Consider the following 24156-nt stretch of genomic DNA (forward strand, 5'->3'; position numbering starts at 1 on the left):
TTTTTATTTTTAACAAGTGTTTTTAAAACTTTGGGTTACAAATTTTCTCCCTTCCTCCCTCCCCACCCACCCTCATTGAAAAGGCAAGCATCTCGATACAGGTTTTAGATGTGTAGTCATGCAAAACACTTCCATAGTAGTCCTGTTGTGAAAAACTAAGTATGTTTCCCTTCATCCTATCTTAGCTCCCATTTATTCTATTCTCTTTTGACCCTGTCCCTCCTCAGAAGTGTTTGTTTTTGATTATCCCCTCCCTCAATCTGCCGTCCCCTCTATCAACCCCTGTTCTCTTTTCCCTTCCCCACTTATTTTCCTGTAGAGTAAGATAGATTTCCATACCCCATTGTGTATGTTATTCCCTCCTTAAACCAAATCCTATGAGAATAAGATTCACTCATTCCCTCTCAACTTTCCCCATTTCCCCTCCACTGTAAAAGTCTTTTCTTGTCTGTTTCATATGAGATATTTTACCTCATTCCACTTCTACCTATCTCCTTCTCCCAGTATAATCTTCTCCCACCCCTTAATTTTATTTTCTAGATATCCTTTCAGCTTCAACTCACCCTGTGTCCTCTATCTATCTATCTATCTATCTATCTATCTATCTATCTATCTATACAAACATATAATTTTTTTCCCTCCCACTACCCTAATACTGACAAAGGACTCGAGTTACAAATACCATCTTTCCCTGGAGGAATGTAAACAGTTCAACTTTAATAAATCTCTTATGATTTCTCTTTCCTGTTTACCTCTTCCATGTTTCACTTGAGTCTTGTATTTGAAGATCAGATTTTCTATTCAGCTCTGGTCTTTTCCACAGGAATGCTTGAAAGTCCTCTATTTCACTGAATGACTATTTTTTACCCTGAAGGATTATACTCAGTTTTGCTGGATAGGTGATTCTACGTTGTAGTACTAATTCCTTTGCCCTCTGGAATATCATACTCCATGCCATCTGGACCCTTAATGTAGAAGCTGCTAAATCTTGTGTTATCCTGATTGTGTTTCCACAATACTTGAATTGTTTCCTTCTGGCTGCTTGAAATATCTTCTCCTTGACCTGGGAATTCTGGAATTTAGCTACAACATTCCTAGGAGTTTTTCTTTGGAGATCTCTTTCAGGAGGTGATCGGTGAATTCTGTCAATTTGTATTTTGCCCTCTGGTTCTAAAATACCAGGGCAGTTTTCCTTGATAGTTTCTTGAAAGATGATGTCTAGGCTCTTTTTTTTTTTGATGATGGCTTTCAGATAGTCCAATAGTTTTTAAGTTCTCTCTCCTGGGTCTACTTTCCAGGTCAATTGTTTTTCCAATGAGATATTTCACATTGTCTTCTGTTTTTTCATTCCTTTTAATTAGTGTTAAGTGCCTTGATTTCTCAAATTGTCCCTCTCTTCCAATTTCTCCATTCTAATTTTTAAGGAAGTATTTTCTTCAGTAAGCTTTTGGACTTCCTTTTCCATTTGGCTAAGTTTGCTTTTAAAGGAATTCTTCTCCTCATTGGCTTTTTGGACCTCTTTTGCCATTTGGGTTAGGTTATTTTTTAAGGTGTTATTTTCTTCAGTATTTTTTGTGTCTCTTTTAGCATCAGTCTCAGTTTTTCCTCTACTTCTCTTACTTGCTTCTCAAAATCCTTTTTGAGCTCTTCTATGGCCTGGGACCAATTCATATTTTTTCTTGGAGGCTTTGAATGTAGGAGCTTTAGCTTTGTTGTCTTCTTCTGGTTGTATGTTTTGATCTCCTTTGTCATCAAAGTAAGATAATATAGTCTGACTCTTTTCGCGCTGCTTGCTCATGATCCTGGACAATTACTTGAGTTATAAACTCTTTGTTAAGGTAGGAGTCTGTTTCCAGTGAGGAGAACATACTGTCCCAAGCTTCAGGGGTTTTGTGCAGCTGGGTTCAGAAATACTTCTAGGGACCTGTAAATTATCAGTTCTTCCAAGGTGGTATGATCAAGGTCGAGGTGTTAACTCCTTTCCTGGTCTGTGCTCGGGTCTATGAGCACTCTTTTGTGTCTTGGAACTGTGAGGAGGGTTTCCTCTCCACAGCCACAACAAGCACCACCAGACCAGTGCTCCTCCTTGCCCTAGGTCCACTACCCAGAACTGTGACCCAGATCCGAGCACGGGCAAAGCAAGAGAATCCTGCACCAGCAGAGAGATCCTTGCAATCCCCCTCTGATCAGCCACTGGATTCCCCCTCTCTCTGTGGGCAGGGAGCTCAGGAGGCAGTCACTGGCCCAAGGGCACTCTGAGGACTTGAGGCTGAGACCTAGTTCCTTCTTTCACTGCAGTCACAGACTTTTCCCTCTGACCTTCTAAGTTGTCTTTGGTGTTCCTGGGTTGAGAAGTCTGGAAACCACCACAGCTTCCTGCGATTCAGTTCTCTGAGGCCTCCCAGGGTCACTTTGGCCTGCACGACCACGCCAAACTGTGCTCCTCTCCCAGTCCAGCGCTATATGCCTTTATGATCAACCATCCAGGCTGTCTTTGGCTGGAAATTTGTTTCACTCAGTCTTTTTGTGGGTTCTGCTGCTTTAGAATTTGTTTAGAGCCATTTTTTATAGGTATTTGGAGGCATTTGGGGGAGAGCTTAAGCAAGTCACTGCTTTTACTCCGCCATCTTGTCTCCACCCCTACAAAAAATTTTATTGTAGGCAGAGTACAGTAGCTGGACACAGTTTAGATGATTCCAATTTTGTTGGCAATATCTAAAGCATCATAATCTAGAGCAAGTTGGACATAGGCCTTCCCTCCATCAGGCTGGATCAGTGTGTTGAGCTTGGCCACGTCAATGTTACACAACTTCTTTACTGCTTGCTTGATCTGATGCTTGTTGACCTTGACATCCACAATGAACACTAGGGTATTGTTGTCTTTGATCTTCCTCATAACAGATTCAGTTGTCAAGGGAAACTTAATGATGGCATAATGAGCTTGTTTCTCTGAGGGGCACTTTTCTGAGGGTATTTGGGCTGCTGCCATCAAAGTCTTAGTGTCTTGGGTTGCCAGAAAGTAGGGGATGTTCAGATCTTCTTTTTTTGGTGGCTATGAATACCCTTCAACACTGCCTTATTGGCCTTTAAGGCCTTGAACTTGACTTCTGTCTCATGGGAGACAATAACTTTCTTCTTTGCCTTTGGCACCATTTTGGGAAAAAAGACAATTTACGTTTAAAAAAAAAATTAAAGCATGGTGTAGTGCAAACAACACTTTCCTTAGAGCTAGAAGATCTTGTTTCAAATTCTAATCTTAATTTTTACTATCTCCTTCTAGCTCCTGATCATAATATTAAAGGGTCATAGATTTAGAATTAGAAGGATCCTTAAAGTTTATGTAGTTCAATTTTCCAAATGTAGAAATTGAAGCCCAAAGAGTTTAAATCATTCACTCACAGTCACACAAACAATATGTGGCAGAGGTGGGAAGTTGTATAATTCTAGAAAGCAGAACAGAGGACCCACACTTATAAAGCTTTCCTGAAAGCTATCCCAAATTGAAGGTTTTGAATCCACTCAAAATCGCATTTCAGAGGCTGCCACTAATGTGCTTAATTTTGCTAGGTTTTAGCCAAAGGGCATATTAATTAAAAAATAAAAAGACAAGGATATAAATTTCCATGTATTCCTCTAAATAAAAAGCAGCAAGCTTTCCCACCGGCGGAGGGAGGGAAAATGTGCATGCTACCAAGTTACATCCATGCATAGAAAACACATGCAGTCAGGAAATGAATATTCATAGTTTGGACAATTCACAAATAAAAAATCTACAGGGTCTCTGTTGTTCTCTGGTAACAGAATTTTACCGTCTTGTACAGCTCTCCAATAAATCTCTGCTGAGCTCCTCTCCCCTTGGACATCTTAATCATTCAATAAATCAATTCATCCACAAGCTTTCCCTCACTTAAGTACAACTCATTTGCATCTCATGGCATCACATCCCTGATGTCATGGTCCTCTTTGAGAATGAAGGGCAAACAACAACAATCATGCACAAGAACTTATTAAATAGCTACTAGTTTCAATGGATTGTTCTAGTCATTGGGAGCAAAAAAAAAGACAAAAAGGGAAATGATTCTTTCTTTTAAGGAGTTTAATTTCTACAAGGTGAGTCCATACATATACATACAAGTATCTCCCATCAGCTGTGGTTTTTCTCAACTACCATTTGAAGATAGATATGGGGCAGCTAGGTGGAGCAATGGATAGAGCTCTGGCCTTGGAGTCAGGAGGACCTGAGTTCAAATCTAGCCTCAGATACTTGCTGCTTACTAGCTGTATGACCCTGGGCAAGTCACTTAATCCCAATTGCCTTGACAAAAAGCAAAAAAAAAAAAGACAGAAAAAAGAAAATAGGTACAAAATGTCTTCTTCACTATTATGCCAACTTCCTGTCATCAGTTGGCTTTCATCCATCTTATGGCTTTTTCATAATAAGGGAATAGACCCCCTTTGGATTCCACTTAGCAAACCTGAGAAGGAACAGTGAGAACTTGGGTTGGGAAGATAATTTTTAATTCCCATGATATCCCTGGTTGCTGTACAGATAAAAATCAAAGGAATAGTGAAAAAAGCTGAATGGAGCCTGACTCAGGATAGTCTAGTGCTTGAAGTTCAATATTGGAATGAAATTGAATAATCATAAAGCACATAAAATGTAACAAAAAGAAACAAGCAAACAAACAAATAAACAAACAACTTGTTAACCAGAGAATGTAAAGGATGTTTTAGCAAGGACACAGCACTCACTTAGGTAAATGCTCTGTCCTTCCTCTCCATAGGGTGATGCAGTTGTTTAGGAGACTCTATTGCCTCATGTGGTAACAAGAACTGTAAGGCCTCAAGAACTCTCTTTCCAAGTACATTGAGCATTTACACCAGAAATCAATATCAATGGTTCAAGCTTCAGACTTTGAATCAATTAAATTTCAAGGACAATTTGATTGATTTTTATGAGGAAGACAAAACATACATACATACAAACAAACAAACAAACAAAACCCTTGCCTTGCATATATGACAAGGACCTTGGTTTATGTTGTAAAACTAGTCTAGCTTACATAGAGGTTTCTCCTACCTCAGAGTGAATGAGTGAATTTTACCTGCTTTTAGCACTCTCAATTTAAATTTGAATCTTGATGCCATGTGTAGTAAGAAAGTTAGGGATAGAGATAGGGAAGATGTTGTGGCAAAAATTGTGGCCCCAGAGTCAGAAGGAACTAAGTTCAAATTTAGCCTCACACACTTACTAGCTGTGTGACCTTGGGCAAGTCACTTAAACTCACTTGCCTCCACAACTGGAAAAAAAACAGATTTGGTTCTGACATCCTGTTCATCTACTTCGTGGGTCTGGAAACAATAAGACTAGCTAATATTCCATTAACTCCCTGCCTAAAGTCCATAGAATTAAGTACAAAATTTTTGTACAAAAGCATTAACCCTATAATAACGAGGAGTTACATCAAAATGCAAGCTTTCTATCTACCTATATCTTAATGCTATGAATCCCTTACTCATGTCTCCTGGTATTTCCACTCCTGACTAACAAATCTGAGCTTTCCTTTCTGCCTCTATAACATAATGAAAACAATATACATTTTAACTCATGGTCAAGTGGTAAATTAGTGTTTACATAAGTAGCTTTGGCTTCAGTGGATTTCTTGACTTAATTCTATGGACTTTAGGCAGGGAGTTAATGGAATATTAGCTAGTCTTATTGTTTCCAGACCCATGAAGTAGATGAACAGGATGTCAGAACCAAATCTGTTTTTTTTCCAGTTGTGGAGGCAAGTGAGTTTAAGTGACTTGCCCAAGGTCACACAGCTAGTAAGTGTGTGAGGCTAAATTTGAACTTAGTTCCTTCTGACTCTGGGGCCACAATTTTTGCCACAACATCTTCCCTATCTCTATCCCTAACTTTCTTACTACACATGGCATCAAGATTCAAATTTAAATTGAGAGTGCTAAAAGCAGGTAAAATCAGAGTCTTCTAGGAGATACAGTCCCAAATTTATTTTTTGTATATATGTGCCAACATTTTATTACTATAAAGATCTAAGTCCATTCATATTATTGATAAGGTATTACAGTGTTGTCTCTTTTTTGTTATTGTTTAGCTATTGAAATATTGAAATATCCAATGCTTTGTGACCATATCGTCCATGAGGTTCTCTTGGCAAAGATACTAAAGTGATTTGGCATTTCCTTCTCCTGCTGATTAATTTAAAAATACTTTATTAGGGTCACACAGCTACTAAGTGTCTGAGACAATATTTGAACTCATATTTCCTGATTAAAGACCCAGCACTCTATCCACTAAACCACCAAGTTGCCTCCTACACAAACCTAGATTAAGTGTATTGCCCAGGGTCACACAATTATTAAGTATCTGAGGTCACATTTGAACTCAGGTCTTCCTGATTTCAAGCTCAGTGCTCTATCCACTGAGCTTCCTGTTTCTGTTGTTTCTAGTTTCTTTTGTTTTTGTTCAGCTTTTTTTTTCAATATATCCAACTCTTCATGACCCCATTTAGGGTTTTCTTGGCAAAGATACTGGAGTTTTTTGTCATTTCAGTCTCTAGCTCATACAAATGAGGAAACTGAGGGAAACGGGTTAAATGACTCACCCAGAGTCACACAGTTAGTAAATGTCTGTGGCCAGATTTGAATTCAGGAAGATGAGTTTTCCTGACTCCAGGCCTGGCACTCTCACCACTCTATCCACTGGCACTCTATCCACTGTGTCACCCAGTTGCTCCTAGTTTCTTTTAGGACTATTTTAATCTGTACTGGGAGTGCTAATTTGTATGACTACATTTCAATATTTATGCTTTTCATAAATGTAAATGTTAAAAGATGAGATTAAATATTGCTTTTTATATTATACATACATACACATATATATGTATTTGTGTGGGTATTATATATATATACACACATATATATCCTGATTATTATACATTAACGAAATTTAACCAGCAAGTTAGGGTTCTACTAATAATATATTTTGAGGACATTTTGTGTTGTTTTATTTTGAATCACTTGCTTATATACTTGACCAATAATGATAACGATAGGTTTATAAGCTATAGATTTGAGACACAAAAACAAGCCCATAAGAAACCAGAGAATTTAGAAGAATTTTATTTAAACTAAACATATAATAAGCAACTTAATACTTTGGGTAAGCCATGCTATCAAAAGAAACATTGCTGCAACTCCATGTAAATGTAGATGGAGTGTGGTAAAATACTTCTAATGTTTGGAAAATTTGTTCAAGTCTAATCTATTGACATTGGTACTTAAAAGACTTAAATCTAAAAGTACCAGAAAGGTAATTGAGAATCTAAAATGAGAAAGAGACAAAAAAGACACAGAGAGAGAGAGAGACAGAGAGAGAGAGACAGAGAGAGAGAGAACATGTGCTTTGAGCTATAATGCAGAAACAATAAAAAATCAATATGGCAGTGGTTTGGAAGATTGCAATATATATTTCAATATAAAAAAGACATACCTTTGCAAATGTTCAATAGATAGGTCATATCTAGTTTAGGTGTGGTGTGAATATTTTTTCTCCCCAGATACCTTGGTTTAAAATACGTATTTCTTTTTAACTGATCTTTAGAGAGTATTATACCCTGGGAGAAATTATTCATAAATGGCACTAATGAGTGTCAAGCTGCATTTCAAGGCATTTTGAAAATTGTCCTATTAATTAATGGTGTAATTAAGCTTTTGTCAATGACATATCATATTTCTGACAGGAATGGATGGCCTGTATAAGCAGGCACCAGGCAACCATCCAGGCAGCCGCTGTGTGTAATGGATGGCAGCAATTTAGTGCAGGTTTCCAGTGCTGGGACCACCTACACAGGAGAGTTGGCAGCCTGTATGCACATGCAGCATTTTGCACTATACCTCAGGACACTCACCATCCCTGCAATTGATGCAGCCCCTCCTGAAGATGACACATTAGCCCTTTGCCATCAAATCATAAATAGTATTTCTCTGAGCTTTTGTGACAAAAATGCCAATTAACTTTCAAGTTTCATTTCCATTTAATTTTGTATTCTCATTCCATTTGCATATTAATGTGAACATGATGCAGAACTGTTAGATTAGAATACCTTGCTAGGGCTAATAACATGTACTCCATACTTATTGAGGGTAATTGTTATAAAAATATAAAGGCTTCTTCTTTTTATTTTTGAACCACCCATGTCTCCACATTGAATACATGAGAAAATAGAGCTCTGAATTCTCATTGAATATAATTGAGGCATATACACGGTGTTTTAAGTTGTTTAAGAAAAAAATAAAAGGAAAAATAAAAAAAGAAAGGAGTTAGCACACTCATATCAACACAATTAAATATAAATCATTTTATTCTCACACTCCCTTGGCAAGAGATTTCTATTAATTCCAATATTAATAATTTATTCTTGGGTTTCAGTTATTAAGAACTTGGAATTGAATACAAAACAATTGAATAAGATAAAATTCCCTTGATTGGTTGATTTTGCCTCAGTGATTCCCATGGTTATCTTGTTCAGATGCTCAGATCTGTTAGATGCTGTTTTAAGAACACAACACAGAATTTTTAAATTCACATGATATGAATTGTTGTTACTAGATTGATAACAGTTTAAGTTTTAAGCAGGGATATAAAATAGCTAATTAGAATGAGTTCAAGGATCACTTAACCAGACATAAGCCTGAATGCTTTTTCAAGGGGCTGTTTAAAAAAAAAATTCCTGCTAGCAATTCTCATTTTTTTAAATCATATTATTGTGAGAGACTGATTTTAGACCATGAACCATGACATGTCTCAGTAATTAGAGGACTTCATTTATTTTTAAACATATCGATTATGAGAGGAAGTGTCACATAATGAAGAGAGAACCAGTTTTGAACTTGGAAATATTTTAGTTCAAGCCCCATCTCTGGCATGTATTGTCTATGTAATTACAGGCTAGTCATTTCTTCTCTCAATGCCCCAGATTTTCTGAGGACATTGGATACAGTAAATTTCCAACAATTTACTGATTTTCATCCCTAGAAAGAAATTCAATACTAGGAAATAGTGTAAAATGTTACATTTATTCCAAGTGGATTTTACCTTATTAGATTCAGTCCATATTACAATCTCTGATGATCATAGAGCATAGAATACTATATTCTGTAAGGCAAAGGAGCTTGGATTACCACCAAGGATCAACTACCCAGCAACAATGAGCATAATCTTTTTGGGGAGGAAATGGAAATTCAATGAAATAGGGGACTTCCAAACCTTCCTGATAAAAATCCAGAGCTCAACAGAAAATTTAATCTTCAAATACAAGATTCATGAGAGGTTTACAAAGGTTAATAGGACAGAAAAGAAAACATCATAAAAAAACATGTTATTAATAAGGGTAAACTATTTACGCCCTTATAAGGGAAGATGACACTTGTAACTCTTGAGAATCATATTGTTATTACACCATTTAAAAGGGGTGTACATAGACAGAGGGGATGGGTATAAGTTGACTTTGATATAATAACAAAAATCTAATTAAGTGGGTTAAGTAGATCTAAGTAAGTTGATTAAGTGGATCTAATTAACGGATTGTACTTGGAGAAAAGGAAAGGAAGAGGCAGACAAGGGTAAATAGCATTACATGAAAAGGCACAGAAACCTATCACAGTAAAGGGAAAGAAGGGAGGTAGATGAGCATTGTTTGAACCTTACTCATCAGATTTGGTTCAAAGAGGAAATAACTTAATCAGTTAGGTATAGAAATATAACTTACCCTATAGGAAGTAGGAGGGGAAAGGGAAAAGAAAAGGGAGGGGATGAATAGAAGGGAGGGAAGAAGTAGGAGAAGCAGAGGAAGTAGGGGAGGAAGGGAGGGAGCTAATAGGAGACGGGGGCGGGGACTGAGGGAGGCGGTTGTCAAAAACAAAAAAAATAGTGAGGAGGGAAGGGGAGCAAAGAGAAAGAAAAACATAAACGGGAGGATTACAGAGATGCAAAACAAAACAACTCTGAGGTACATGTCACACCTATCAGATTGGCTAATATGACAAAACAGGAAAATGATAAATGTTGGAGAAGATGTGGGAAAATTAGAACACTAATGCATTGTTGGTGGAGTTGTGAACTGATCCAACCATTTTGGAGAGCCATTTGGAACTATGCCCAAAGGGCTATAAAAACATGCATACCCTTTGACTCAGCCATAGCACTTCTAGGGCTATATCCCGAAGAGATCATACAACTGGGAAAAGGACCCACATGTACAAAAATATTTATAGCTTCTCTTTCTGTGGTGGCAAAGAATTGGAAATTGAGGGGATATCCATCAATTGGGGAATGGTTGAACAAGTTGTGGTATATGAATGTAATGAAATACTTTAGTGCTATAAGAAATGTTGAACAAGTAGACTTCAGAAAAACCTGGAAAGACTTGTACAGACTGATGCTGAGTGAAGTGAGCAGAACCAGGAGAACATTATACACAATAACAGCCATCTTGTGCAATGACTAATATTGATAGACTTAACCTTTCCCAGAAATACAAGAATCTAAGACATCTCCAAAAGTCTCATGATAGAAAATGCTATCCACATCCAAAGAAAGAAGTATGGAATTTGAATGCTCATCAAAGTATTCTATTTGCTCTTTTTTTCCTTCCATTTTGTTTCTTTTTTCTTGTGGTTTCTCCTATTGGTTCTAATTTTTCTTTACAACATGGCTAACATGAAAATATTTTTAATAGGAATATACATGTAGTGTTTATATCAGTTTGCATGCTGTTTTGGGGAGGAAGGTATGGAGGGAGGGGGAGAAAATTTAAAACTCAAACATTTATGGAAGTGATTGTTGAAAACTAAAAACAAATAAATTAATCAAAAAAGAAAAAGAAAAAAAATGCTGCTATCACTATGTATAATGTTTTCCTGGTTCTACTTACTTCATTCAGCATCTGTTCATTTATGTCTTTTCATGTTTTCCTGAAATCCACCTGTGCATCATTTCTTTTAGAACAATTATATTTCCTTACATTCCTATACCACAACTTGTTCAGTCATTCCCTGTTGATGGGTATCCCTTCAATTTCCAATTTTTTTTGCACCGCAAAAAGAGCTGGTATAAATACTTTTGTACATGTGGGACCTTTTCCATTTTTCTATGATTTCTTTGGAATGAAGACGTAGGAGTGTTATTGCTTGATCAAAGAGCATGCACAGTTTTATAGCCCTTTGAGTATAGTTCCAAATTGCTCTCTACCATGGTTGGTTCAGTTCACAACAACACCAATAATAACTTATTGATGCAATATATATTCATTAGAGAAATTGGCTTATAATTTTCTTTCTCTGTTTTGGGCTTGCCTGATTTTGGTATCAGCAGCATATTTGTATCATAAAAGGAATTTGGCAGGTCTCCTCCTTCATCTATTTTTTCCAAACAACTTATACAGTATATGGAATTAATTGTTCTTTAAATGTTTGGTAGAATTCACTGCTAAGTCCATCAGGCCATGGAAATTTTTTCCTTAGGAAATTCATTGATAGCTTGTTCAGTTTCTTTTTTTCTAAAATGGGGTTATTTATGTATTTTATTACCTCTTCTGTTAATCTAGTTAATTTATATTGTAAATATTCATCCATTCCATGTATATTCTTAGATACATTGGACTACACTTGGACAAAATAGCTTCTAATTATTGCTTTAATTTCCTCTTCATTGGTGAAAAATTCACCTTTTTAATTTTTGAAACTTATAATTTGGTTTTCATCTTTCTTTTTTAAAATCGAATTAACCAAAGGTTATTTATTTTATTGCTTTTTTCATAAGATCAGAGCATAATTTTACTTATTAGTCCAATTTTTTCAATTCTATTAGTCTCTCCTTTAATTTTCAGAATTTCTAATTTGGCATTTAATTAGGGAATTTAAATTTCTTCTTTTCTATCTTTTTAAATTACATGCCCAATTCATTGACCTCCTATTTCTTTATTTCATTCACATGAGCATTTAGAGATATAAAACTCCCTTGAAGAACTGCTTTGGCTTCATCCCATCAATTTTGTTATGTTGTCTCATTTTGTTGTTCTCTTTGATGGAATTATTGATTGTTTCTGTGATTGTTGTTTGACATAGTCATTCTTTAGGATTAGATTATTTAGTTTCCAATTAGTTTGTAGGTTATCTTTCCTTGGACCTTTATTACATATGCTTTTTTGCACCATATTCTGAAAATTATGCATTTAATATTTCTGCCTTTCTGCATTGAATTGTGAGGTTTTTATGCCCTAATATATGGTAAATTTTTTGTGTAGGTGCAATGTACCATTAAGAAAAGGGTATATTCTTTTCTATCCCCATTCAATTTTCTCCAGAGGTCCATCATATCTAACTTACCTAAAATTCTATTCACCTCCTTAACTTCTTTCTTTTTGGTTAGGTTTATCTGTTTCTGAAAGGGGGAGGTTGAGGTCACCTGCTATTATAGCTTTGCTGTCTAATGTTCATCTTCACTTAATTTCTCTAATCATTTGGATGCTATATCTCTTGGTGCATGTATGTTTAATATTTATATTACTTCAGTCTATGTTACTTATTAGAAAGATGGAATTTCCTCTCTTATTTCATTTAATTAGATCAGTTTTTGCTTTTTCTTTGTCTGAGATGAGGATTGTTACTCCTGGTTTTTGTTTTTGTTTTTGTTTTGTTTTGTTTTGTTTTATTTTATTTTGTTTTACTTCAGCTGAAGTCTTCTCCAGGCTTTTACTTTTACTTTGTGTGCATCTCTCTGCTTCAAATGCATTTGCTCTAAGCAACATATTATAGGATTATGATTTTTATTCCACTCTGTTAACCACTTCTGCTTTGTGGGAGACTTCATCCCATTCCCATTCCCAGTTATGATGACTGTGTATTTTCCTTAATCCTATTTTCCCCCTTTTTATGCTTTTCCCTCTCCTTTCACCCTGTCCCTCCTCACCAAGGTTTTGCTTCTGACCACCACCTCCCTCAATCTGCCCTTCCTTTTATCAGCCCCCTTTTTCTTTTTTTCCCCCTTCCCCCTCCTACTTCCCCATAGGATAAAATAGATTTCTATTCCCAACTGAATGTGTATGTTATTCCCTCTTTGAGACAAATTTGATGAGAGTAATGTTCAAACTATCCTCATCTTCTCCCTTCTTTCTCTCTACTCTAATAGGTCTTTTGCATCTTGTTAGGTGATGTAATTTGTCCTATTGTGCCTTCCCCTTTCCTCTTCTCCCTTTACAATGCCTTTTTTCACCTCTTAATTGTTTTCACATGATCACAGCAAAGCCAACTTATACCCACAGTCTCTTTTAACTGCCCTAATAGAGAAGCAGTTCTCAAGAGTTACAAGTATCATTTTCCCACAGTTATGTAAACAGTTTGTTCTTATTAAATAGCATTATTTTTCTTTCCTGTTTACCTTTTTATGTGTCTCTTGAGTCTTTTATTAGAATATCAAATTTTCTGTTCAGTTCTGGTCTTATCAGGATCAAAGTCCCCTATTTCATTGAATATCCATTTTTTCCTCTGAAAGATTATCAGTTTTGCTAGGTCGTTGATTATTTGTTGTAATCCAAGTTCTTTTGCTTCCCAGAATATCATATTCCAAGCCCTCCGATACTTTAAAATAGAAGCTGCTAAGTCATGTACGATCCTGACTGTTGATCCTTGAAATTTGAATTGTTTCTTTGTGGCTACTTGCAGTACTTTTTCCTTGACCTGATAATTCTGGAATTTGGTACAATATTCATTAGCGTTTTCGTTTTGGGATGTCTTTCAGGAGATGATTGGTGTATTTTTTCAATGACTATTTTGACCTCTGGTTGTAGGGTTGCAGGGCAATTTTCCTTGATAATTTCTTGAAAGATGCCTTCCAGGATCTTTTTTTGATCATGGCCTTCCTGTAGTCCAAATATTCTTAGATTATTTTTCCTGCACATATTTTCCAGGTCAGTTATTTTTCCAATGAGGTATTTTACTTTTCATTCTTTTTATTTTGTTTGACTGATTCTTGGTGTCTCAGAGTCATTTGCTTCCACTTGCCCAATTCTATTTTTAAGAGATTTTTTTTTCTTCAGTTCTCTTTTGTATCTCCTTTTTCATTTGGCCAATTCTAATTTTAAAGGAGTTATTTTCTTCAATGGATTTTTTTTCTATTTGGCCAATTCTATTTTTTTAAGGAATTGTTTTCTTCAGTCATTTTTTTGTCTCCTTTACCAAACCATTGAATTTTTTTCCATAATTCTATCTCATAACTCCTATTCTTTTCCTATTTTTTCAACTACCTCTCTTAGTTGATTTTTCCAATCCTTCTTGGGCTCTTCCAAGAGGACTTTTTGGGCTTGAGACTAATTTGTATTCCCCTTTGAGGCTTCACAGGTAGGTTATGTGACAGTGTTGTCTTCCTCTGAGTTTGTATTTTGATCTTTCCTGTGTCATAGTAGCTTTCTATGGTCCTGGCTCTCTTTTGTTTCTTGCTCATTTTCAGCTCATTTCATGACTTTTAAAGTTGAGTTCTGTTCCTGGGGCACAGAGGACACTATCCCAAGCTTTTTATGCTGGGGGCCAGGGGCCTGGTCAATGTCTTTCCACATTGGTGCCTCAGTGCCCACTGCACTGATTTAGCCTGGCCTAGTTGTGTCTGTTGTGCCAGGGTCCCAGGGCTCACAGTTTGTCTTTGGTGTGGGGCTTCACTGTTGGCCTGCTGAGTCAAGACCACAGGGCCTGGGGTGCTGATCTGTGCTGTGGCTAAGAGCCTCATCATTCTAGCTTGTGAGGACACTGTCTGTGCTGAGCTGAGCTCCCCTTTTACCCTAGGGAGGCAGACCTTTTCTAAAGTCCTTCTAAGTTATCTTAAGCTGGAAAATTGTTTCACTCAGTCTTTTCATAGTTCTTATCACTCCAGAATCCATTTAGAGACTTGAGTTAATGTTTCTGAGGGAAACTGGGGAGAGCTCAGGCCACTTCCTATATTCTCTCTGCCATCTTGACTCTGCCCCTAAGTCTTCTCTTAACAAAATGAACAAAAAACAACCTCTTCATTCCTTATTCCTTCAAGATGTTTTTTAATATACCTTTTACCTTTCTCAGTCATTTGCTTGAGGGTTAAGGGGGACAAACAAAACAAAACAAAACATGTCCATATTCAGTGCTTTCATTTCTTCATTTTTCACTGTCTTTTAAACTCTCTAGAATCTAGCTTCCTACTATCACTGTATTGAAAATGTGTTTTCTATAATCTTTTTTATTACTGATAACTATTTTCCAATCCACATCTTTTTTTGATTGATAGGTAGCAAATTACACTGTTGGGTATGCTTTTCTAATGCAAACTATCCTCTCCAAGTTCTATAACACTATTCTCTCTTTGTTCCCAAGCCAATCTAGTTTTTTTTTTTTTTTTCTCCATTTCTGGATCATCACCCACTGCATGCATCCCAACAATATGACTCTGGCCTGGGCACTCTTTTCTTTTTGAACTATACTCTTCATGACATCACTTAGACTTATCATTTCTATACTAGTGACTTTTAGATATATACTTCTAAGGCGAGTGTTTCATGAATTCTAGTTCTGCATGCATCAATAAATGCTTATTAGAGATTTTGTAGTGGGATCCAATTGAAATAAAAATTGAAGTTGGCAAAAATCAAACTAATTTTTTTCTCAAACTATTTCTGAACTTCCATAATTTTGTCAAGGGTACCACCATCCTTCAAGTCAACAAATGGATCTTCTTGGTCATCCTGCATATTCCACATATCTTATGTCCTCCTGAATATCTCACACCCATCCTAATCACTTCAATAACACAACTACTACCCTAAGTTCAGGCCCTCATCTGGACTATTCCAATAGCTTCTTAATTTATTTCCTTTCTTTTAGTTTATCCTCTCTCCTAATCTTCTATAATGTTACCAAAATGACTTTACTAAAGTTCAGTTCTTATCATATTATTTCCCTATTCAGTAACCTCTAGTGGCTCCTATTATCTCCAGAATAAAATAGATTTTTTTGTTTGGCATTTAATCTTTTTTACTAGTTTTCCAATTTTATTGCATAGGGATCCACTCCATATACACTATTCATTATTTATAACATTCCATATTCCATATTTGTAATTTTTCACAGGCTATTTGCCATGTCTAGATGCAGTTCCTTCTCACCTATGTCTCTCAGAAGCTCTAGTATCCTTCAAGATTCAGGTCAAGCACCACCTTCTCAACAACACCTGATTGATTGTGTAGCTAGTAATAGTCCTATCTACAATCACCATTTTTCCATATATGTTGTCTCAACAGGTATCATATAAGCTCCATTTGAAGGCAGAAACCTCAGAATTTAAATATTATATTTCAATCAAGAACACATCAATCAAACATCAAGCATATACAAAGTACCTGCTATCAGAGAATAACTGTGTTAGGCACTTTTTATACCCACACACATATACATATATGCACACATGTATATGTACATATGCATACATAGACACATACATGTATGTGTGTGTATATATGTGTGTATATGTATATATGTATGTATACATATATGATTTTTTAATGAAGAAAATAAGATCAATTGGCAGGGCATGTAGAGTGAATAAAGGAGAGAAACATAGGAAACTGAGAATAGCATGTTGGAGATGGATTGGGAAAAGTTTTCAGTGCCATATGAACTTTTTATTTGATGCTGGAGGTAGCAGACTGCTCCTGATTTTGTAGTGATCATAGAAGGGTCCTTTAGCATTTGACAACTGTTTGGAAGATAGATTATATAAGTGAAGAGACTTGAAATAATGTGAACAGTCAGAAGGCTATTGAATTTGCCCTGGTGAGGGATAAAGAGAGCCTGAACTAATGTGGTGACTATATGAGTAGAGAGATAAGCAGATCTTCAAGTTTCCTGTCTATGAATCCTTCTGGATTTGTAAATGAGGCTGATTATTGTCAATCTCCAGATTCATCATGAATGGAGGTCCAGGGACTAACTAGAGAGGGGGACTATAAAGAATTCTAGCCCTTATATGCAGTTTCAGGAGCAGGCTTTGACTTCATTCTCTGAGAATAAGTTCCACCCTTATAATTCAGTTTTAGAACTTATGTTGCTCTCTTATCCTTTAGTTCCTTTGTTCTTTGTAATCCCCTACCTGGTGGTCTACTTCTTCTTGGACTTGTACCTTACCTTGTTCTCCCTGTCCTTAATGAGACTGAAGTCCTGCTTTTCAACCCTAGTCTCCATGTCTATTTCCCAGACATGAATCTCAAATACCTGGTGATGGTCTGTTTCTTAATACCTGGACCTTATTTATAACCTACTCTGCTTTTTCTCTATTTCCACCCCCAAATAGAGCAAACTAAATGGCATGTTCACTGCACCTGATGTCAGAAAGATCTTTGTTCAAATTTGACTTCAGACACTTACTAGCTGTGTGACCCTGGATAAGTCACTTAACCTCTGATTGCCTAATTTTCTCAAGTGAAAAGTGAAGATATTAATACTACTTCCTCACAGGGTTGTTGTGAGTTGATCTCATTTATGATCAAATGAAGTAATATTTGTAAGACACTTAGAACAGTTTCTGGCACATAGTAGACACTTTAAAAATGCTTATTCTCTTTCTCTTCTCCCTCCTAAATATGCTTGATTTCCTGTTTGTTCTCTGGTATTCAATGGCCAAATTAACCCCAAGACACTAATATTGTCATTGTACCTTAAATAAGACAAGTAGCAGCAATTCTACAGGATGAATATAATCAGAGTTTCAGTTTGAGACACCAGGAACACATCTCCTCTCCCCTCTTTTCTCCAAATCCATTCCATACCTGTCAATTAATCTCTAAGATAACAGTAGTGACTCATCCCTGGACCAGTCAGTGGGTTTAGGAGAGAATGAAGTACTGACCACAGCATACACTGACAGTGAACAATTTCTTTTTCCTCCTTTCTCCACTTGCCCATTGCTACTATATACCAGTAATGAAAATTGAAGAGGTGAGCATAGTGGGATTGGAGAGAAAAGATTAGTGACAGAAATTTTTTTTCTTTACTTTTTTTTTTAACCACTCTTCTTTAATACCCATTCCACTTTAAGTCAAAAACATGACTAAGATAAGAGGTCTCAAGCAGAGGTGGGATCTACTTCAGTGAAGGAGAACAGAGATGTGGAAAGATGGAGAAATAAAGAATGGGAAGAAATACCAAGCAACAGAGGATAGAGATGACCCTGGTTAATTTGACCTTGGACATAATTTGGGTATCTCTCAGTGTTGGAAACTGTTTCTCTGTTATAGCTTAATATTATTTTAGTATTTCTTATTCATAAAGACATATGTTTCTGATCCAAAACACAGGAGAAAAGACGTTAAACCTGCATGTTTCAGGAAATGAAACAAGGTTATAAATTCAGTGGGCAGAAAGCAAAGCTAGGATGGACACATTACTTTCTTGTGATTCTATAGCTTTCCCAAATGCTAAGATCCAAAATAGCTTTATCATTCTAAGCCTTATGTGATGAATTTTTTAAGAACTCATTGGTGAGGGGCTTTTATTTTAAATGAACATCAAGAACTCAGCACCCATTTAGTGAGCATCCAATATATTTAAATTAAATTGGCAACTCATTATACTGACTAAGACATAGAATTACTTTGTCATAAATTATAGGTAATCTGTATTTTTACATTAACTCTATTACCAGTAATAGAGTTTTAATGTGGTACTTACACTTTGATAAAAGAGGAATCATGTTACCACTAGAAATATGTAAGATATGGATGGAGAGAAAAAATGGAGTTTAGAAGAAAAGATGTTAAGAAATGGAGGGAGTATTAGAAATGGAGATGTTGGGGACAAGATAAAGAATGATAGGACTAAAAGGCAGGAGAGACAAATTAGTCATTGAGGAAAGAGAGAAAAGACAGAAAATAGAATGGACAGAAAAGAAATGTAATGCAAAGGAAGGAAAGGAAATGGAGGACCAGAGAAAATGGAGGTAGAAAATTGAGCTTTTGAAAACAAAGAGCAATGGAAAAAAATAGTCAGAATATCGATATACGTGGGTTACTACAATGGACAGGAATAACAATGACAAAAATGGAAATGTATATATAACTCAAACTCAGTGGATAAATTATAATACACTTCTATTTTGGTAGACAATTTAAAGTGGTATTTATTTGCTCATAATAAGATTTTAATAAATGTTGAAGTGAATTTCATGAAAAAATGATTTTCTATCTGGCAGGTAAAAAAAAATCTAATGCAAAATATTATAGGTAATATCTATATAGTGCTTTTGATATCTACAAAGCACTTGACATATATGATTTTATTCGATTTTCACAACCACCCCCCTGAGAAGTAGATAATATTATTATACTTATTTTGCAAATGTGGAAACTGCAGCTGCAGAAGATTTAGTGACTTGCCTAGGGTCACTCAGCTACTAAGGGTCTAGAAGAGGATTCAAATTTATATCTTACTAAGTCCAGGTCCAATATTTTATCCATCATGTCATACTACACACAACAGCCCTTTCAGTGGTTTCTATTTACTTTGTTGCATCTATGCTTTCATTAATGTGAGCACACCCTCCTCCCAAGAAGATGATCAGCCATTTTTCTCATGTTGTGGGAACTATGTCCATATGCTCCAATAATCCATGACAGAAGATATGACCAGCAGCCTGTAAGGTTTTCTCTAATTATTTTAATATATCAGGGACAGCAGTGTAATTGAGGTATACTTTAGCATACTGGTTAAAGACCTGAGTTCAAATTCTACTTCCATCTCCTAGTCATTATATGATCCTGGTAATGTCATATCCTTTGTGCATCTTAAAAATCCCATACTACTCAGCTACTAAGTTACAACTTGGTTGCAGTCTGAGTTGGTGGAGAGAATTCCATACTGGAAGTTCCTCACTCCTAACAAAAATTGCAGTTCTTTCCATTCTTGCATGACAGTACAACAAACAATGTCTGTGTCTATTTTTTCTTCCTTGTGGTCATAGGTCTGACATCTCCTTTTTCCAGATGTGTCATTCTTTGACTACACCTATTACTCCAAGTCATGGAAGGTTATAGGTTGGAGGCTATTATCAACCACACTGCTTTGCTGAGCCCTTGATATTTTGTGAGATTTTTGTATCTCTTCAGATGATTGTGATCCATAGTGTGTAGGGTTGCTGAACAAATGTTTATTGTTGTTATTCGAGACCTGCAATTTAATGGATCACAGATTTTTAGCTTGAAGAAACTTTAGAGGTCATTTAATATAACTCCTTTTGTGTTAAAGATGAAGACACTGAGGCCCAGAAGGGCTAACTTGCCCAAGGTCACATAGCCAGGAAGTTGTAGAGTGTGACAGGTTGCATTATTTTCTTACATTATACCCTTAGATCTTCATTTATTAGAGAATTCTTTACCCATTCTTTACGCTTCTCTGGAAAAATACCGGTGTTAAGAAGAGATGCTTTTGTGACAAGGATCCAGCACTCCTAAATCCCAGTGATTCACGAGTGTAGATACCTAGGCAGTTTTATGAAAAATGCAGAATCTCTTTAGTGCAGTCCTGCCTTACCACAGAGGGAGAAGCATTTATTTACTTCTACAGTACTTTATATGTCCCATCTTCTATCTATGCAAAAGTGTAACAAAGATTTATGAAGCTGTTTGGTTCATTCATTTCCCAAAGGCCTTAACTCGTTGTAAAAGGACCAGCTGTTTCCTCATACAGTTTCACCAACTCCCCCAACTCAGCTTCCTTTCATTCTGATTGGCCCCACCTTCTCTGATCCAGTTTCATGGTGGGACCATGAAAGATCCTAGCTACACATACTCATGTGTGTACTCTCAGAATTGGTGAGTGTCTGAGACCTCATAAGTCACCATACTATGATGGCTTACTGACTTGACTCAGTTTTCAGATAGATAGAGACAAGGCAGAGTGAGGATATGCAGTGAACCTAAATGACTCTGTATTCTTGTTTATTCTTTCTGTATTATAACAAAGTAAACCTCTGCCTTAAACATTCAGTGAATTTCAAGTGCCCCACTTAATTCCAACACTGAATGTGAATTAAGAGGGTACTGGCTTTAGGGCTGTGCCTATATACAACACTAGATATTTATATTCCCAGATTTATGCCTGGGAATGCAACGGTGCTCCATTTGTCCTTTCCAAATCTAATGTAATTATTCTCCTTTCTGGATTTTACCTTCCAGTGAAACTTGCCTTCATATTCTTTTCTGTATAAGACATTCCATATTGTACTTCTAACCCTTGAAAACCACTCTTCTCAGCTCTACATCTCAGGAGCCCTAGTTTTCTTCAAGGCAAAAATAGTTCTAGTGTCATATTCTAAACGAGGCCTTTGTGATCCAGAAAATTTTTTTTAAGAATCCAGCAACTTCCATTAATTTTCGTTTATTTCATCAACATTTTGAGTTTATTTAAAAACAGGAACTGTTTCTGTTTTTTGTATTTGTGCCTAGTATAGTTACTGGAATATGGTACATGCTTTAAAAATGTTTGTTGAATAACAGAAAGTAAGAGAGAGAGAGAGAAAGAGAGAGAGACAGAGAGACAGAGAGAGAACCAAAAAATTTCAAAAGGAAAAATATATTTATTAATTAGTTGAGTTACTGGGGCCATATCCAGTCATCTTCTGTATTTTGCCACTGGATCCAGATGGCTCTGAAAGAAAGAGTGAGACTGGTGACTTTGCATAGCCCTGTCCCACTTAAAACCAATTCACTTGCTAGTGAAGATGTTACCTTCTTGATGTCATTGGTCTTCTTTGAGAATGAAAGACAAAAACAGTATATGAATGTAGCTGCCCCAATGGGGACCTGACTGGTCAATTCCAGTTGGTCAATGCTGCCCTTTCCATCCTTTCTACCTTCTTTCCTTCCTTCTTTCCTCAATTTGATTTTTTTTTTGCCATTACATCAAAGTCAATTTATATTCACCCCGCTTTAAAATGGTGTAATAATAATACAGTTCTCAAGAGTTACAAGTGTCATCTTCCCTTGTAGGGATGTAAACAGTTTGTCCTTATTAGTAATAATAATAATAATAATAATAATAATAATATGTTGTTGTTGTTGTTGTTTTCTGTCCTGTTTACCTTTTTGTGTCTCTCTTGAGTCTTGTATTTGAAGATCAAATTTCCTGTTGAGCTCTGTTTTTTTTCTTAATCAAGAAGGTTTGGAAGTCCCCTATTTCATTGAATTTCTTTCTCCTCCCCAGAAAGATTATGCTCATTTTCGTGGGGTAGTTGATCCTTGGTTGTAATCCAAGCTGCTTTGCCTTATGGAATATTGTATTCCATGTCCTGCAATCTTTTAATGTGGAAGCTGCAAGGTCCTGCGTAATCCTGACTGTGGTTCCATGGTATTTAAATTGTTTCTTTCTGGTTGCTTGCAGTATTTTCTCTTTGACCTGGTAATTTTGGAATTTGGCTACTATATTCCCTGGTGTTTTCAATCTGAGATCTCTTTCAGGAGGTGACTGGTGGATTCTTTCTTGGCTATTTTACCTCTGGTTCTAGGGCCTCAGAACAGATTTCCTTGATGATTTCCCAAAAGATGCTGTCCAGGCTCTTTTTGGCATCATGGTTTTCAGGTAAATCAATAATTTTTAAATTATCTCCCTAGATCTATTTTCCAGGCCAGTTGTTTTACCAATGAGGTATTTTATGTTTCCATCTATTTTTTCATTCCTTTTTTCTATTTGACTGATTCTTGCTCTCACAGTCATTAGCTTCTACTTGTCCAATTATAATTTTTAACAAATTGTATTCTTCTATTAGATTTTGTACCTCCTTCTCCATTTTGCCTATTTTACTTTTTAAGGAGTTTTTCTCCTCAGTGAGTTTTTGTGCCTCCCTTTCCATTTGGGCAATTCTCCTTTTTAAGAAGTTGTTTTCTTCAGTGTACTTTTTCCCCTAGTTGGCCAATTGTATTTTTTAAGGACTTGTTTTCTTCATTGTACTTTTTTCCAGTTGGCCAATTGTATTTTTAGGGAATTGTTTTCTTTGTGTACTTTTTTATTCCATTTGGACACTTGTATTTTTTAAGGACTTGTTTTCTACAGTTAATTTTTGTCCTTTCTTTTCCAAGTCATTCACTCTCTCTTGCATACCTCTTATTTCTTTTCCCAATTTTTCTTCTACCTCTCTTTTTCGATTTTTAAAATTCTTCTTGATCTCTTCCAAGAAGGCTTTTTGGGCTTCAGACCAGTTCATATTCCCTTTTAAGGTTTCAGATACAGGTTTGTTGACAATCTTGGCCTCTTCAAAATCTCTGCCTTGATCTTCACTGTCCCCACAATAAGAGTCTTTGGTACACTTCTTTTTATTCATGGTGTTTGCTTATTTCCTGGCATTTCAAAAAAATGAGCTCTCCTGCTGGAGAGCAAAGGGCACCGAACCAAGCTTCTTGTATTAGGAGCTTTGGGTGTGGTCACCGGCTTTGTGTGCTGGGGCTTCTGATGTTGGCAGTTTGAGGCTATAGGGTTCTGGCAGCTTACCTGGTGTTGGGCTGGAATCCACAACACTGGAGCTCTGGGGGTAGGAGTGGGTAGTCTGACTCATGGAGGTTGCCTGCTCACTCAAGCCTTTCACTTTCTTCAACTCCTTGCAGATGGATGTTTTGCTACTGCAGTATGTCTCTCCACCCAGGGCTTTCCCCCTTGGAGCTTTGCTTCCCAGAGTTTTGCTCCACCACCAGGAGACTTGGCTGATGGAAAACACCATGGCATGTGATGATTTTCTGAGCTGGTTTCCCCTGGTTCCCGTGCCCATACTGAGGCGCTCGGGGGTCCTGGTGTTGGTGCTTGCCTGCTCCATCACCTGGGGTTCAAGATCACCCCCTGGTATGCTGTGGTGGGGCTTTCTGCTAGCTTGCTGAGATGTCTCCCATTCTGTGTTGCTCCCCCTCCCCAGGGCTTAATCCCTTAAGCTTCCTGGGCTACAGGACTGCTGCACCCCATCTTCCTGCTGATTCAGCTATTTCAGGGTTTTTCCTGCGGCAATATTTTCTGGGCTTTCAGAGGTTGATAGAGGAGGGTGAGAGTGACTTACTTCTTTCTCCACCTTCTTCCCTTCTT

General features: G+C 36.6%; 1 pseudogene; it reads right to left on the reverse strand.

The window, feature by feature from the left end:
• Window positions 1-2686: 2686 nt before the first annotated feature.
• On the reverse strand, window positions 2687-23803 carry LOC114029904 (annotated as a pseudogene).
• Between the last annotated feature and the right edge of the window lie 353 nt (window positions 23804-24156).

This window comes from Vombatus ursinus, unplaced genomic scaffold (assembly GCF_900497805.2).
Source record: "Vombatus ursinus unplaced genomic scaffold, bare-nosed wombat genome assembly UNPS02014942.1, whole genome shotgun sequence".
Lineage (NCBI taxonomy): Eukaryota > Metazoa > Chordata > Mammalia > Diprotodontia > Vombatidae > Vombatus > Vombatus ursinus.